At 47.5% G+C, this 13,638-nt stretch overlaps 1 protein-coding gene and 1 long non-coding RNA gene across 6 annotated transcripts in view; both read right to left on the bottom strand.

The window, feature by feature from the left end:
* The window catches only part of AUTS2 (activator of transcription and developmental regulator AUTS2), a 761,884-nt gene that overhangs the window by 675,593 nt on the left and 72,653 nt on the right, over positions 1-13,638 (bottom strand). The window lies entirely within an intron of this gene.
* Positions 1-13,638, bottom strand: part of LOC308180684 — a 117,237-nt gene that overhangs the window by 40,075 nt on the left and 63,524 nt on the right. The window contains exon 2 of the long non-coding RNA XR_013941126.1: positions 1-13,638. This exon is cut by the window's left edge and continues 40,075 nt beyond it; it is cut by the window's right edge and continues 31,901 nt beyond it. This is a non-coding gene — a long non-coding RNA (uncharacterized lncRNA).

The raw sequence follows: 13,638 nt of genomic DNA, 5'->3' as shown, positions 1-13,638 counted from the left end.
TCTGTCACCCCGCCGGAGGTCACCGCTGCCATCGCGGGGACGGCAGCGAGCAGGGGCCGTGCCTGGACCTGGCACCATCCCACGCCCGGGCTCCCAGCGCTCCCTCACAGCATTTCCTGAGAGATTTTGGGAAGGGAACAGCGACCCTGTCAACAGGCAATTGAGAGGAACGCAAGTATTTCAGACTGCGGGGATAACTTCAGAAGCACGTACACCACTCGGCGCTTGAAACTCCATTTTCAAAAGCATCTTCCAAGCACGACAGCTTTGGCACTGCTGAAAGGGGGACAGAATCCTAATTGTTTTACAAAATTTTACCCATATGCAATTAATATTATTGTGCAGTGCTTCTGATATTGTTTTTTCGTTATTATTTGACTCCACCACCGCATTTGCCTTCTGTGTGCTGTTATTCACTTTGGTGCATTTTGCTGGAAATGGCGTTTGTCAGCACGGCACCAGGAGGCTGCAGAGAAGCTCCTGCCACCGGGTGGGACAGGCGGCACGACGGCTGGACCCAGCGCCCCCAGTAGGTGCCAGGGCTTACGGGTTTGCCTAGTAGGAGCCAGGGGCATGAAGCTCTCCCTGCTGTCCCCTGGGAGCCACCAATTCCCGTGTCCTCTCCTGTGCCCACAGCACAGAGCTGAACCCTGGGGCATCACCATGAACCCGCGTCCCTCCGCGAGGGTCCGGCTCTCCTCCATGCACGCCCACCTGCCTGGCACGCAGCTACAGAAGCCAGGAGTCAGCCAAGCCTGGATTTCAATTTTTCTCCTAAACCAGAATAATGAACCTATTGTTTGCTTTAAATGCATTCGGAGAAGTCAGAGACTGAGAGAGATCGTCTTGTAGCAGTCACTCCTTCATTAACAGCTACAGAGCTAAATGCTGTGTTAAACAGCGTTTGCCATTCAAGTCTCCTCCTTTCTGGAGGATGTGCATGTCTGTATTGCTCAAATGAGTAGGATTACTTCATTTAAAAAAAAATAAATCCAAGATTGCCATTTTCCATATATCCCTCCCCTGCGTAACTTACTTTAATTTCTAATTTACAACTGTAGAATATAATCTTACAGTGGAATTTGCATAAAAATGAACAGTCCTGCAGCAAGATATTAAATTTTATATTTGCACGCTAGGGTGGCCAAGGAATATTAGTCTATCCAAGAAGTTTGTCCCCGTAAACTTGAGAGTTAGTAGATGTAATGAGAGGGGAACTCATACACTTCAGTGAAACCAAGCTGATTAAAATGCTTTAATGCTCTTGTTACAGAGCAAGGAGTATGAATTGCACATACTGGCAGTGCGACTGCCACACAGACAGCAGTGCACCATCCAACACTGGGGGTCTAGTGCTGGCCAATACAAGCAACCTAAAAAATTAAACAACTAAAAAAAAAAAATTAAAAACCAAAACAATGCTAATAAAGCTCTACAGCAGGCTGCTGGCTAGAAGTGCTCGACATTAAACACCTGGTAAAAATTTCTTCCTACTTCCAGCTTCTCCCCCAGCAGGGCAGCCGCCCAGCAGCGGTGCCCCACTCATCCCACTCTGCCCTCCTGCACTAAATCCCTCCCGCTGCCCCAGCCCCGCTGACAGCCACGTGTTCCTGCATCTCACGTGCTCACACAACTGCTACCAGTACTTTGGGGACTGTTGGTGCAATGGTGCACAGGAACTGCACAGGGAGAATGAGCAAGCAGCACGGCAGCCCTCGCCTGCCCGGCGCAGTGCTCTGGGCACAGCCACCTCTCAGAAGCCTTCTAACCCCATGTCACACGAGGCCTCCCCTTGGGCCCCGTGCAGCAGCACACGCGGCCCGCCACGCTCTGTTCTGTCCTTTCTGTGGTCAAAACCCGCTAGGCAGACTCACTGCCGAGTTTCCATCTCCTGCTGGCCACCCACGGGGCTGGAGGGAAACCAAAGCAAGGGCAGAGGCTGAGATTACCCACATCGTATTTCATCCCCCTAAATCATCACTTGGGATCCCCGCCCGTCTTACAGCCACACGAACAGGACGGAGCTATAAAAGAAGTCAGAAACCTGAAGGGTTTCTCCCTGCTCCCCAAAACTGCCACTGCTGAAAGCCCCTGAGGCGGGCACCCCCAGGGTCCCTGGCACGCGGGGTCTGCAGCCCCTGTCCTCTGCCTCCAGGCATGCTCCTGCTGTGCCAGCACAGCTCGGCGAGCACCCTGCTTGCCGTGATCAGAAGGGACGAGCAGTCATCTCCGAGGAAGAAAGCGCTTTGTTCTCACCAGCCTATTTTTGCTGCTGCAGACTCCCCGTGCCCGTCACTTTGCAGACTTCACTCGGTGCTGCTGTCACCGCACCGTCTGCTTGCTACTCCGCTGTCAGACACACGTTATCGTGCTACCAGCTACCTACTTTCTGTTGGCTTTTAAAAAGTTTGTTAGCCCAACTGCACACTCCAGACTTTCATTATGCTGTCTTAGGCACAAAGAAAATGAGTGTTTAACAAGCCTCTCATTTGTTTCCCAGTTATACCTCGGAGTACTTTGTTTTTTCTTTGAAGCCAAACTGTTTCCAGTCCCCAGTCCATTATTCCATTTAGCCTAAACATCACTGAAGTGATACTAAAGGCTCTGCTTCAGACTGCAAAAAGATGAAAAGCAAACATCCTGAACCATCTCGTCCTCCCCCGTGGAATTTGTCAGCACCCAGCCTCATCCACTCCCCGGCACCAGCTCCGCAGACAAACTGCACACTTGGCACAAGGGACTTTATTCTTGGCACAAGACCCGAGCTGGCAGAGCAGCCGGTCTGACGGCATTGTCGTCGTTCTGGGGCAGCCGCCGTGGCTTCCCACATAGCCCCATCATCCCTGGTGGACACGAGGGCTCCCTGAGTCCGAACCTCAGACCTGAGCCGGGTGAGCATCGCCGCAGGCACCTGGCGGAGCGATGCCGTGACGGCCACGCAAGCATCCGTCACTCTGCAGATGACAGGTACCGAGCGGTGGGCTCAAAAACAGCCTCTGGAGAGTTTGACAAGCCAAGAGCCTGTCCTCACAGGGACACCTCCTCACCTGCCTGCTTCGTGCAGAAGGTGTCTTTGTCCAGCACAGCCTGTTCAGAAAGTACGTTAATTAATCTAAGCTGTGAAAAATCAAACAGTGAGAGGTGAGAGTCCAAACAGAGAGACAGAGCTGGAGAAACCTGGAGGTTTGATGTCACTTCCCAGCTTGTAAGGGAACAGTTCCTCTATTTGGACAAATCCCAGTCTATGGACAATTTCTAAGAGACTTATGAAAGGTAATGAAGAACACCAAATCTGTGGTCAGCAGGCTTGAATTCACTATATGGGACCTTGGAAAAAAAACACACTGGGCTCCAAAAATAAAGGCAGCTACACGTTTGTGATGCTGAAGGGGAAAAACACCACACGAGTAAGGCACTTAGGACTACGGCGCTCTGGGTTCAGCTTCTAGCACCGACCTGTAACAGCTCCTTACCGGCCACTTTGACCGCGTTTCTCCAGAGTCTCCAAAGACACTTTTGCATGAAAGTGCCTGGACACCTGAGCTAGGCTTAAACCCTAAACACCTTTCACAATCTTATTCTAAAACCCTTCAGTACTTCAGACATACATCAGCAAAATAGGAACAATAATGTTCCTTCTTCCTTTCCACCCTATTCAAGCTGTTTTAAGATACTGACCATCTTTCGGAGCACGCAGCCTGTTTGAGTTTGGCTGAGTGCAATATACCAGTATTTTTAAATCCCCTCTGCTGACATGTAGCCGAAGGAGAGCACTGCGCCAGCACAAAAGTACTCGAGTGAATCTGATCGCTGTCATCACAACGTTCAACTTGAGTGACACATTAAACATCTAAAACTCAACAGCGCAGAGTTTGGGACTAAAACCGAAACCCTGGCGTAGGGTAAAGCACGGGCAAGTGCTTATTTTTCCTCTTGACTTTTGTCTTCAGCATGATCTTCCAAAGGGTGGGCAGGAGGAGCTGCTCAGCTGTGACACGACTCATCCGACTGCCGTGGCCACGCAAGGGAAAAAAAACACTTGTGTGCAAAGCCACTGATTAAGGATACACAGATGAGAAGCTATTAATTTCAAATCCCCCGTGCTTTTATTCCCACGCTGATTAATATCAATCAGAACCATTAGTGATCATCTTGTAGGCAATCAAAGAATGCCTGGGCAGAGGAGCTGGAATTTCCAGAGGACTGGTTCAGTTCACCTTGGTTGCGGCACCCATGCAAGCAAACACAACAAGCACGCACAGGCCAGGAGACACCAAACTCCAGACCTCAGCACCAAGCTTCGGGTCTCGTATCACCGCTCCAATCCTTCACTTGCCCGAGGTCAGCTGGCTGGAGGCTGCCTGCACCCCGAGGCCAGCTCAGCCTTCCCGTGGCGGTGAGCACGGCAAGCACCAGCTTGGAGGCTCGCAGCGGATGAGCTTTTATCGCAACCAGCAGCTTACAGGCTTGTCGCTGCGCTTCAAGTCACAGCAGCTCACTTTGCAGCCCCACTGTCCCAGCACACACCGGTCCTCTGTCCTGCATCCGCTGCACGTGGCATGACAAGCAAAAAGCATGTCCCGCCCTGCCAGGTTCTGTACAACACCTGCACCACCACAGGTGCTCACCTGCCTTTGGGAAAAGAGTTGCCATGCATCCTTCACCAGCACAGTGCCTGGGACACCCCAGCACAACGTGGTTAGCACCAAAGCCATCAGCAGCAGGTGCAGACTGGTGCCAGACAGCTCCGCGCTGGAACCACCCATCCCGTACTGCTCTGCGCTGGAACCACCCATCCCGTACCGCTCCGCGCTGGAACCACCCATCCCGTACCGCTCCGCGCTGGAATCACCCATCCCGTACCACTCCACGCTGGAGGAAGGTCCGTTTGTGTCCACCAGCAGCACCTTACATCCCACCACTGAGGGTCTGGCCACCCACCTCTCAGGGGCTGGCCGATATGCTGGTCACCTGCGCCAAGTGCCAGGTGGTGATTCCCCAAAGGAGCGTGTGCAGGAGGAGGATGGCAGGGACACCATCCGGACAGGCGGCGTTTCCACCACCAGCAGCACAACTTAACCCACGGTCTGTAATGAGAGCAGACCCGATGCTCTTAAGAGGCTCCTTGGCACAAACTCTCATCTCTGTTTTAAATTCATGCTTAAGAAGGCCAAATCTGCTCCGATGCTGGTGTCTCTCTAGCTGTTTATGCTGAATATCCTTTTCTGGCCCAAGCGCAGCCAAGACGCCGGTCCCACCACCCGGAGCAGATGTGCGGGGCACACAGCAGTCAATTATTTTCAAATAGAGCCATACACGGTTTTCTTGAAAACATTATGAAGAAAAGCTGTCAGTCCTGAATGCATATTATCTCTAATTAATCCCATAAAAAAAAATTAAAAGGATGGTTGCTTGGTAGCGTTGCGAGAACCGTTTTGTAATTAATATGACCTTCATCTCCATATGGTAATTAGCAAACATTTATATTACCATTAAAAAGACCATGTTCATTACATAACCTCACTTTTTTCTATTAGCTAACAAAACCAGTAAAACCAATTTAGTCGAAGCCTTGCCCTTTCACAAATGCTCCAAATGAATGCATTCAGGACTACTGTTTTTTTGGTTTGTTTTGTTTTTTCCATTGGCACTCTCGCAGGCTGCCTGCAAAACCCACCAGAAGGTGTTTGTCGAGACTGCTGCGGAGCGCCCGGGATGCTGCACGCCCTGCCTCCTCCCAAAAAAAGGGCTCACGCATCGGCGTGCCGTGGTGGGACAGCGGTGATACACTTCTGCTCACGGGGACACACGTTTTGAGTTGCTGCACACATCCCCGAGAGCTCAGCACCCAGAAGCAGGACAAATGAAGATTTCTCTACCAGTAGTAACAGAAGTCTGTATTCTCCTCTGTGAAGTCAGACCACTGAACTTCAGGGAACAAGAGGCGGTCAGTAATTCTGCTGATAATTTCTCCGCTTGTGTTATTCCCACCTTTCCTACGCTGGTTTTGCGGGCTGCAGTCACTCCTACTCCGGGACGTGACTCACAATTGCCTGGTTCTCCAGCAAGAGCCCCGATGTGCCCATCACCACCACCACCACCAGAACCCCATTACCACAAGTACGGGTTTTTCACAGGCGCAGGAGAACTCGCGGTACATCTCTGAACAACACCGTACTGAAAACACGGGGGATGAATATGACCTAAATCAAAAAGTGCACTCACCCACACACTTCACTACTCCTCTAAAAAAAGAAAAATCTACCTGTATCTTGAATTCTGCTAACAACGTGCATTCCCTGCTCCTGATGAAAGCTGACAGCTCGTGGGGAAAGGCATGTGGGGGAATGACACCAAACACCTCGTGCTAATCAGTGCTTTCAACAGGGAGCCTGACACCATGTAAACCTAATCCCAAGTAGTTTTCTCTTCTACTTGCAAGCTGTACATCAACCACAAAAAAAAAGGGGGGGGGGGGGGGAATTTACTAGTTGGAAAGATGATATAAAAATGCTAATGAGGCTGTTAAGTTGACAGCACTGGGAGCATCTAAATTTTATATATATATAACAAATAATTCTTGCACTATAAATGATTTAAGTAGAGCTATCAAAAATATATAGACATGAGAAAAATATTTGGACATATCGAGGGGGAACTGCAGAAGAAATCTAAAGGCTTCCAGCCCTCCCTGAAGCCGCACACCCAACTCTCGCCAGCTTTCTGCAAATTCCAGCAGTTTTCTTCCCTCAAACTCCAGGTCCCTTTCTATTTTTCACTTGGTTCGGGCTCCTGCTAAATAACTCGAGTGCACATGGCTAAAGCCACACAGGCACCACAGACTGACAAGCTCGAGCAGGGGGTGTCTGACTGGGATTCCTCCCCCCAGCCCCAGGAAGCGTCCTGTCCACCCAGAATATTCACATCAAGCGAGCACAGCTGTGCGCCAGGGAGGTCACGTTCAGAACTTAACCCAAAAGAAACACGGCCTCATGCATAAACACTACACGCTACTTCAAAGCAGTTGACTTTTTTTTTTTTTCACTGAGGCAGCCAAAAAACACATAGGATTGAGCCTGAAGATAGCAATGTACTGTAAACTTATCATAAAAGCAGGACGATGAAACCAGCTACCAGCTGTGAAGTATATTTACAACTGTAAATATAATATTTCCACTGTAGAGCAAGTAAATATTGCGTTATGGAAATGCCTGCTTTATCAATCAGCTTATCAGAACAGAGAAAGAGAGAATATAGTTTTGCATTTTTCCGCAGCGTGGCGTTTTGTAGACACTGAGAATGTATTTCTGAGATACCGACGTCTGCGAACAGCAACAGAGATCAACTTGCTGATGAATGAACGCAATAACTTCTTTTCAAACACTTGCAAGAATGCCTTGCTGCCACTTATTTTCAGAAGAATGCAACTTAAATAAAGGAGGGGTGTGGAGGGGGTGAGAATCAAAGAATCATGAAAAATTAATTTCTGTTGCTCTTTGCTTATTTCTACTTGATGGTATCTCTTACGACACCAATCGGGGGCATTCTCCACGTGTGAATTTCCAGGTATTCTCCATCCCAACAATAGCACAGCCCTGCTCTGTTGGACTAAAGAGAGAATCTGCTGACACCTGCCCGTAGCATCCCGTAAGGGGGGAAACAGCAAAAGCAGCCCTACATAAAGCAATGCCCTTCTTTTAAAGCTACAGTTAGAAAACTAATTTTACAGTTTAAAAAAACATTAACCTATACATGGAGATTAATGCAAATGCAACCATCTTGTTTTAATAGGACCTATCCAAGTTTAAGTAAGACTAAGACGGATTCGGAGTAATTAGGAGCTTGTCCAATAGCCAGAATTTCATGACTGTAAAAATTAACAAAGTCGGCGTTCCCATCAGTGCGCCTCAGAGCTATTGCCATATAAATCCTCAGCACAGCTGGGTAAGGGGAGCCTGAGTAAGATTCATTTATTTTTTTAAAAAGCCCTTTTCTGGGAGATGGTAGTAAACAAGTACCAACGTTGAATCCTAGCCTACCAACGTGAATGACACTGTAGAAACACATCAGAGCTCTGGAAACACTGGAAGACACAACAAAGGAGATGTTCATGGCTATTGGTGTAGCTCAACAAGAAACCTTGCCTACTTCTCTCCTCCACTCTTCAAAAAGCAGACCCAAAAACTGCAAAGTTAAGTTCATTCTTGATGGCTTTACATGAAACTCAAGTGATATGCGGAGCATTTAACCTCTACACGTTGAAAAATTGCAGCATTATCTTGCATTAGTTCATCAGGATAGAACAAGTTTGGTGGAAATGTCTTTCATTTTATGAAGTCCTCTACAGAGCTGGAAATGAGACAGCCGCTGTGAAAGGCACCTGGTGCCTGTAACGGGCAAGGCAGGTGTGAAAGCTCTGGACTCTTCTCATATGGGGCGCTCCCCTATTTTGGGACACATTAAGGTCAACGTGGTAGAAAGCTTGATGCCAAGAGCCTCTCTGAGTCAACTTATCCATGCTGCAGTGAAAGTTTCCCACCTGAAACCAACAGGAGAGCAAGATGAAAGCAGGTTTCACCCCAAAGAGAGCTCTGATTTATCCATCACGTCCCCGGGGAGCACCTTTGTTCAGAGCAGGTCAGTTAAACTGGTGTAAAAGCAGAGTGCAGCTACAGTCCAGCTCCTCACTCAGGAATATTTTGTGAATGAATCATCCTTCGTTTGTGTTGGCTGTGCCGATTTGTCGAACAAGCACGGCAATTCCAGTGGGCGAGGAATCAAAAAGACCAGGAGACGACTTAGCGAGAGGCTAAAGCGAAAGCTAGCAATGTGCAGCAGCATATATTAACCACCAGAACAGCTTGAGGCATGCCTGGAAAACGCCGAGTAAGTGGAATTTAATTTCTGGCTTAATAATTCTTTTCTTTATACATGAATTTTGCTTAAGAGAACATCAAATCCCATTTTCAATGGAGATGGTCGCATTTAATCAGCGAGCTGAATGGTAACAGTGTAATGCAGCTCAACAAAGGAAAAGGGTTTAAAACCACAGCCCAAGGCAAGAGCATCCCCTGCCCCGGTCAGTCCTGGTGCAGGATCCAAGGATGACTTCCCAGTTTGCATTTTCCCAGTTCAGCTCAGAAAAAAACTACCCTAGAAGATTTCCCCAACCAAATGCAATACTGAGGCTTTTCAACTCCAATTTAGGAGCCCACACCACCCTTCACATGAAACCCTGGGACAGCGACAGGTCCCAGCTAACCTCTGCTGGCTTTGTGCATGTGATACAAATATTTCCAAGTTTTGAGGTCCTCTGATGAACCACTATTGGTATATGACTAAGAGCTGGATACGGTGACAGATCTGCAATTTTGCCAAGCAACAACTAAGAAGGAAGATCAGGCAACTGCAAGCCCTGCACAGCCGCACCAGGTACGCCGCTCTTGGAGGAGCCTGGTCTCACCATCCAGCTTCGGTGTGCTTCAGCAAAAAGCCCACGACATTATCCAGGGATTTTTTTCGTTGCTGCTTTCAAAGAACTGAAACACGAATCACAAAAATGTATTTGTCTAAAAGAACAGAATTGGTGGGACACTCTTCTAGTCTAAGATGTAAACGAATCTGCCTACCTACGCTTCCCAGCAACCTGGGAAGAAATCAAGTTGAGTTGATAATTTGCCTTTCTAATGCCCTTCAAGGCTTCCTGATCACAGGTAGTGCGAACGTTGCCGAGAAAACAAAAATGTAAGCACATGAAAGCTTTCTGCTTTCAAGCAAGATACTGCCCCGACTGCTCACTGCTAAATCTAAATCACTGATGGATTTTCCATGCTGGTAGCATTCAGAACAACACTCAGAAACCTGGTGCTCATTGGAAATTTGAACATCTTGAAGCAGACAGATACCAGTCATTTGCTAGTGCAGATTTTCCTAACGCTGAGCAGGGATGCTGAGATTAAAGGTACGCTATCCTCTACTGAAAATTAATTTTCTACAGTTGTTAAAAAAACTTGTTTCTCTAGGAAAATGACTCACTTGACTAGATAAACACTTCTATCTCCTCTAGGAAAGCCTGTTTCCTTGAACCATGAGGCCTTACACATTATACAATTTAGTATCATCACAGAACAGCATTTGGCTTCTCTTGCAGTCTTAGAAGGTAAAAATCCCAACAACCAAGTTGAGAAGGCATTTGAAATGTTTGTAAAAATAAATAAATAAATAAATAAGTCTGCCTTAAAGAGAATGAGCACACTTTTTTCCCAAAAAAAAACCTGCTACCATCTTGTTAATTACAAGTATTTTCAAAGTGAAGGACAAAAGAACTTAGAAGAAAAGGAACTTACTACTGCGTAACAAGTCTTACTGAAAAAGGAGAGGTGTTTTGCAGTTTCAAAACTCATTTGGATTTCCAGTTGTATTTCACGTTTCCAGAGCAGGCACGTCACTGTCTGGTGCAGCAGGCAGAGCTGCGACCGCTCCAGCAACAGCCAGAGCCGACCCTACTGGGCTGCCCCATCCCCACATCCCCCGGGCGTTGTGGCACAGGCTGGGCGCCCAATTCATCACTCCACTAGAGGATCAACATTTCCCGAACATGTGGACTGCTCCTACGGGAGGCTGGAGCCCTCGCTTTGGCTAAATATTTGTTTCTTGTTGGTCTAAGTGTGCTATGGAAATCAAAGCATCAGCACTGATTTCAAAAGCAGCAGGATCAAGCTCCAATATAAGCTTGTAGCTGGCTGGAGCCTTGCAGCAGGCAACCGTGTGCCTCTATTTCAATATTTGGCTGATAGATCCATGTCCAGCAGGGACAGAAAAGTCCTTTAGAAAACACAATATTCAATTCCCTTTTCATCTCAGGAATGCAAGCCAGGCTTAGTACCTTTAAAACCTGGTGGTGCAATAATTTTTTCTGCCTTATTTCTTTTTTCTTTAAATGAGGGAATGACGCTTTCATTTCCCTATGAAAGGGCTGATCTGAGAGTACAGGCACCAGTGACACTAGTACTGCAAAGGCTTTCTGAAGGAAACAAAAAACGAAGTGCAAGAGATAAAAGAGACAACAACCCCCTCACGAGCCAAGCGATTAAAGCCTCTGCTCTTCCGAACGAGCATTTCCTTGAAATAATAAAAAACAAAAGGAAGACTAACACTGCTCTGGATCTCTACCAGTTTATTCTGCAGCACACCAGGCTTATTTATTTATTTATTTATTTATTTATTGGAGTTCTCCATTCACAGGGGACACCCCATGGAATCACTGATGGATACAGCAGGATTCGAAGTGGGACACGGCTGTAGTGTGTTCTTTGGCTTTCCTTTCACACGCAGAGCGGTTTAATAGGGGCTTGCTCTGGGATCTGGATTATGCCCCATAGGAGAAGAAACATCAACAGTCTGCAAGAGCCACGACAAAACCCCTGCCGTTCACAAGGCAAGTTCTCGGGAATTCAGTGTGCTTGCAGCATGCACAGAGTGGCGCGGCTTCGGAAGCTATCTGTATCTAGCTAAAGACGTCTATAATCTAACTCCCTGCCCCATGCTTAAAAATAAAACCTCCTGTTTGATGCTCCGAGAAAATTTCCAAGAATTTCCAAGTACTGGTTTGCCAGGGGACAATTGGTGGCAGCCTATGAAGGTAAGATTAATGTAACCCAAGTCCCCATCCTGCGAGTGGATCTGCTCCTTTGATCCCAAATATGCAAGAACCGCAAAAATGGCCTGCAGCCTCACGCAAGTATTCACTGCATTGCCATTTGATTATTTCCTTCTTTGCAAAACTGCAGTTTCCAGAGGAAATGTGTTTATTGTGAAAACATCTCGCCATCTTAACACATATCTTGCAAAAACTCAGGGACAGTTTAGGATGGAGGGAAAAAGAAAGCTAACCTCTATTTTGTAATAAAAATAAACGACAGTCCTCTCTTCTGCATAAGCACATTGCCTGGTGAGATCAATTTTATTCTTTTCTTGGTAACATTACCCTGTCTTTTTTAATACACTCTTCATCCATTAAGTTGAACTCCTTATGTGTCTAATTCACAGCTACACACCAAACAAATTACCCAGAATTAAAAACATCTCACTCATTTCCTCTTTCCCACCTCCACGCTACATCTTGCAAAATCATTTTGCCATGACATGTCACAAGGAATTACTAATTCCTTCGCGGGGGGATGGTGGGAACGCAGATTCTCTTTGCATGACATAACGGTACTACGGCCAAGGTTTGCACTGAAGAAACTGATTCCGTTAAAGTTAAGCCCCCACCTTAACAGCAGGCTGCTCCTGTTTTCTGCCTACATAATCAAGGCAGCAAAGCTCATGGGGGCTACGTGGCTAACTTGGAGTAGGGCTGCTTCTCCTCCCAGCCCTCTGCACCTTGTGTCAAGAACTGACTGTAGAAATGTGCACTTAACCACCTCTGGGCTTCACTTAAATTTGATATTCATATCTCATCTAGCTATCTCCTCCTCCTCCTACAGCAGCTTCTCAACCCATCACCCATTTTCTTCTCTGCAATCACCACTTCTCTTTCCAATTTGTGCTTTCTCACCTGAGGAGCGGTGCTCGAGAAGGGCAGGAGCTGAATAACGGTGCCGAGGCACCTCCAGGTGCAGGGCATCACTGAACCTGTTTGCTCCAGCACTCTGCACATCCTCTGCGGGCCTCAGGCCATCAGACTAAAGACTCTTCCGCCCAGCCACCACGCATGCTCATTACTATTCAGGTACCTGCTGAATGCAAATTCATTTCTATTTGACTTGCCTGTATGAGCATGCCAAAATTACTTCATTTGCTTCCTGCAGCTCAGGCTCGAACTCTTCCCTGACTCCTCCAACACTATCATTTCATGATCATCAATTTACATGGCAGTTTCCCTTAACTGGATTCCATCCAACCAGCAGCTGCTGGTTCCCTAGGATGGCTGCTTCCCTAGGAAAGGACATGATTTTCCTCTCCAACAACCCCAGCGCTGCTACAAAGGAGCAGAACTGTCCTGCTGCTTGGTATCACTTACTCCCAGCCCGACGCAGTGTTTCAGCCTCTTCATGCAAATCTCATGGATGCTGTCTCTTCTTCCCAACGGGTACTAGCAAGGACGGTTCGCTTAAACCTTAAACCTTAAAATATGTGGCATGTAACAGCACAGACACCAGCCAGGTTACTGCTGCTGCACCCACCACTCCTTAAGGACTCCTTAACGCAGGAGGTCCCATTTTAGGGGCTGTGAACTTCCCTTAGCTGTTGGGGCAGGGGAGGTGAGGGAATGGAGATGTTCTTTGAAGTTTTACAAGTTGAAGGACAAATCAGAGAGAAGTCAGGACTGAAACCATCCCAGCTGAGCCACACTGGACACACCGATGGAGTCTTTCTGCTTCAAGACTGACCCAACCCACAGAAGCCAACCTCATCACCTCTGGGAAACCACATGAGTTCCACTGGACCAGAAGGATAACCTGGAGACCCCAAACACAAGCCTATCCTTCACCCTGGCTCTGCATTAACCATATAGTCCCTGACCATCTGCAATTCAGTTGGGAACAAAAGGCAGACACCAGCACAGGAGGCGCAGTGGGACCACAAGCGATATTGAGATTAATTTCTGGTTCTACCACTCGCTCCCTGCGTAGT

This window comes from Anser brachyrhynchus, assembly GCF_964034855.1.
Source record: "Anser brachyrhynchus genome assembly, chromosome: 20".
Taxonomy (NCBI): Eukaryota; Metazoa; Chordata; class Aves; order Anseriformes; family Anatidae; genus Anser; species Anser brachyrhynchus.
This window is presented reverse-complemented; position numbering and strand designations above follow the sequence as displayed.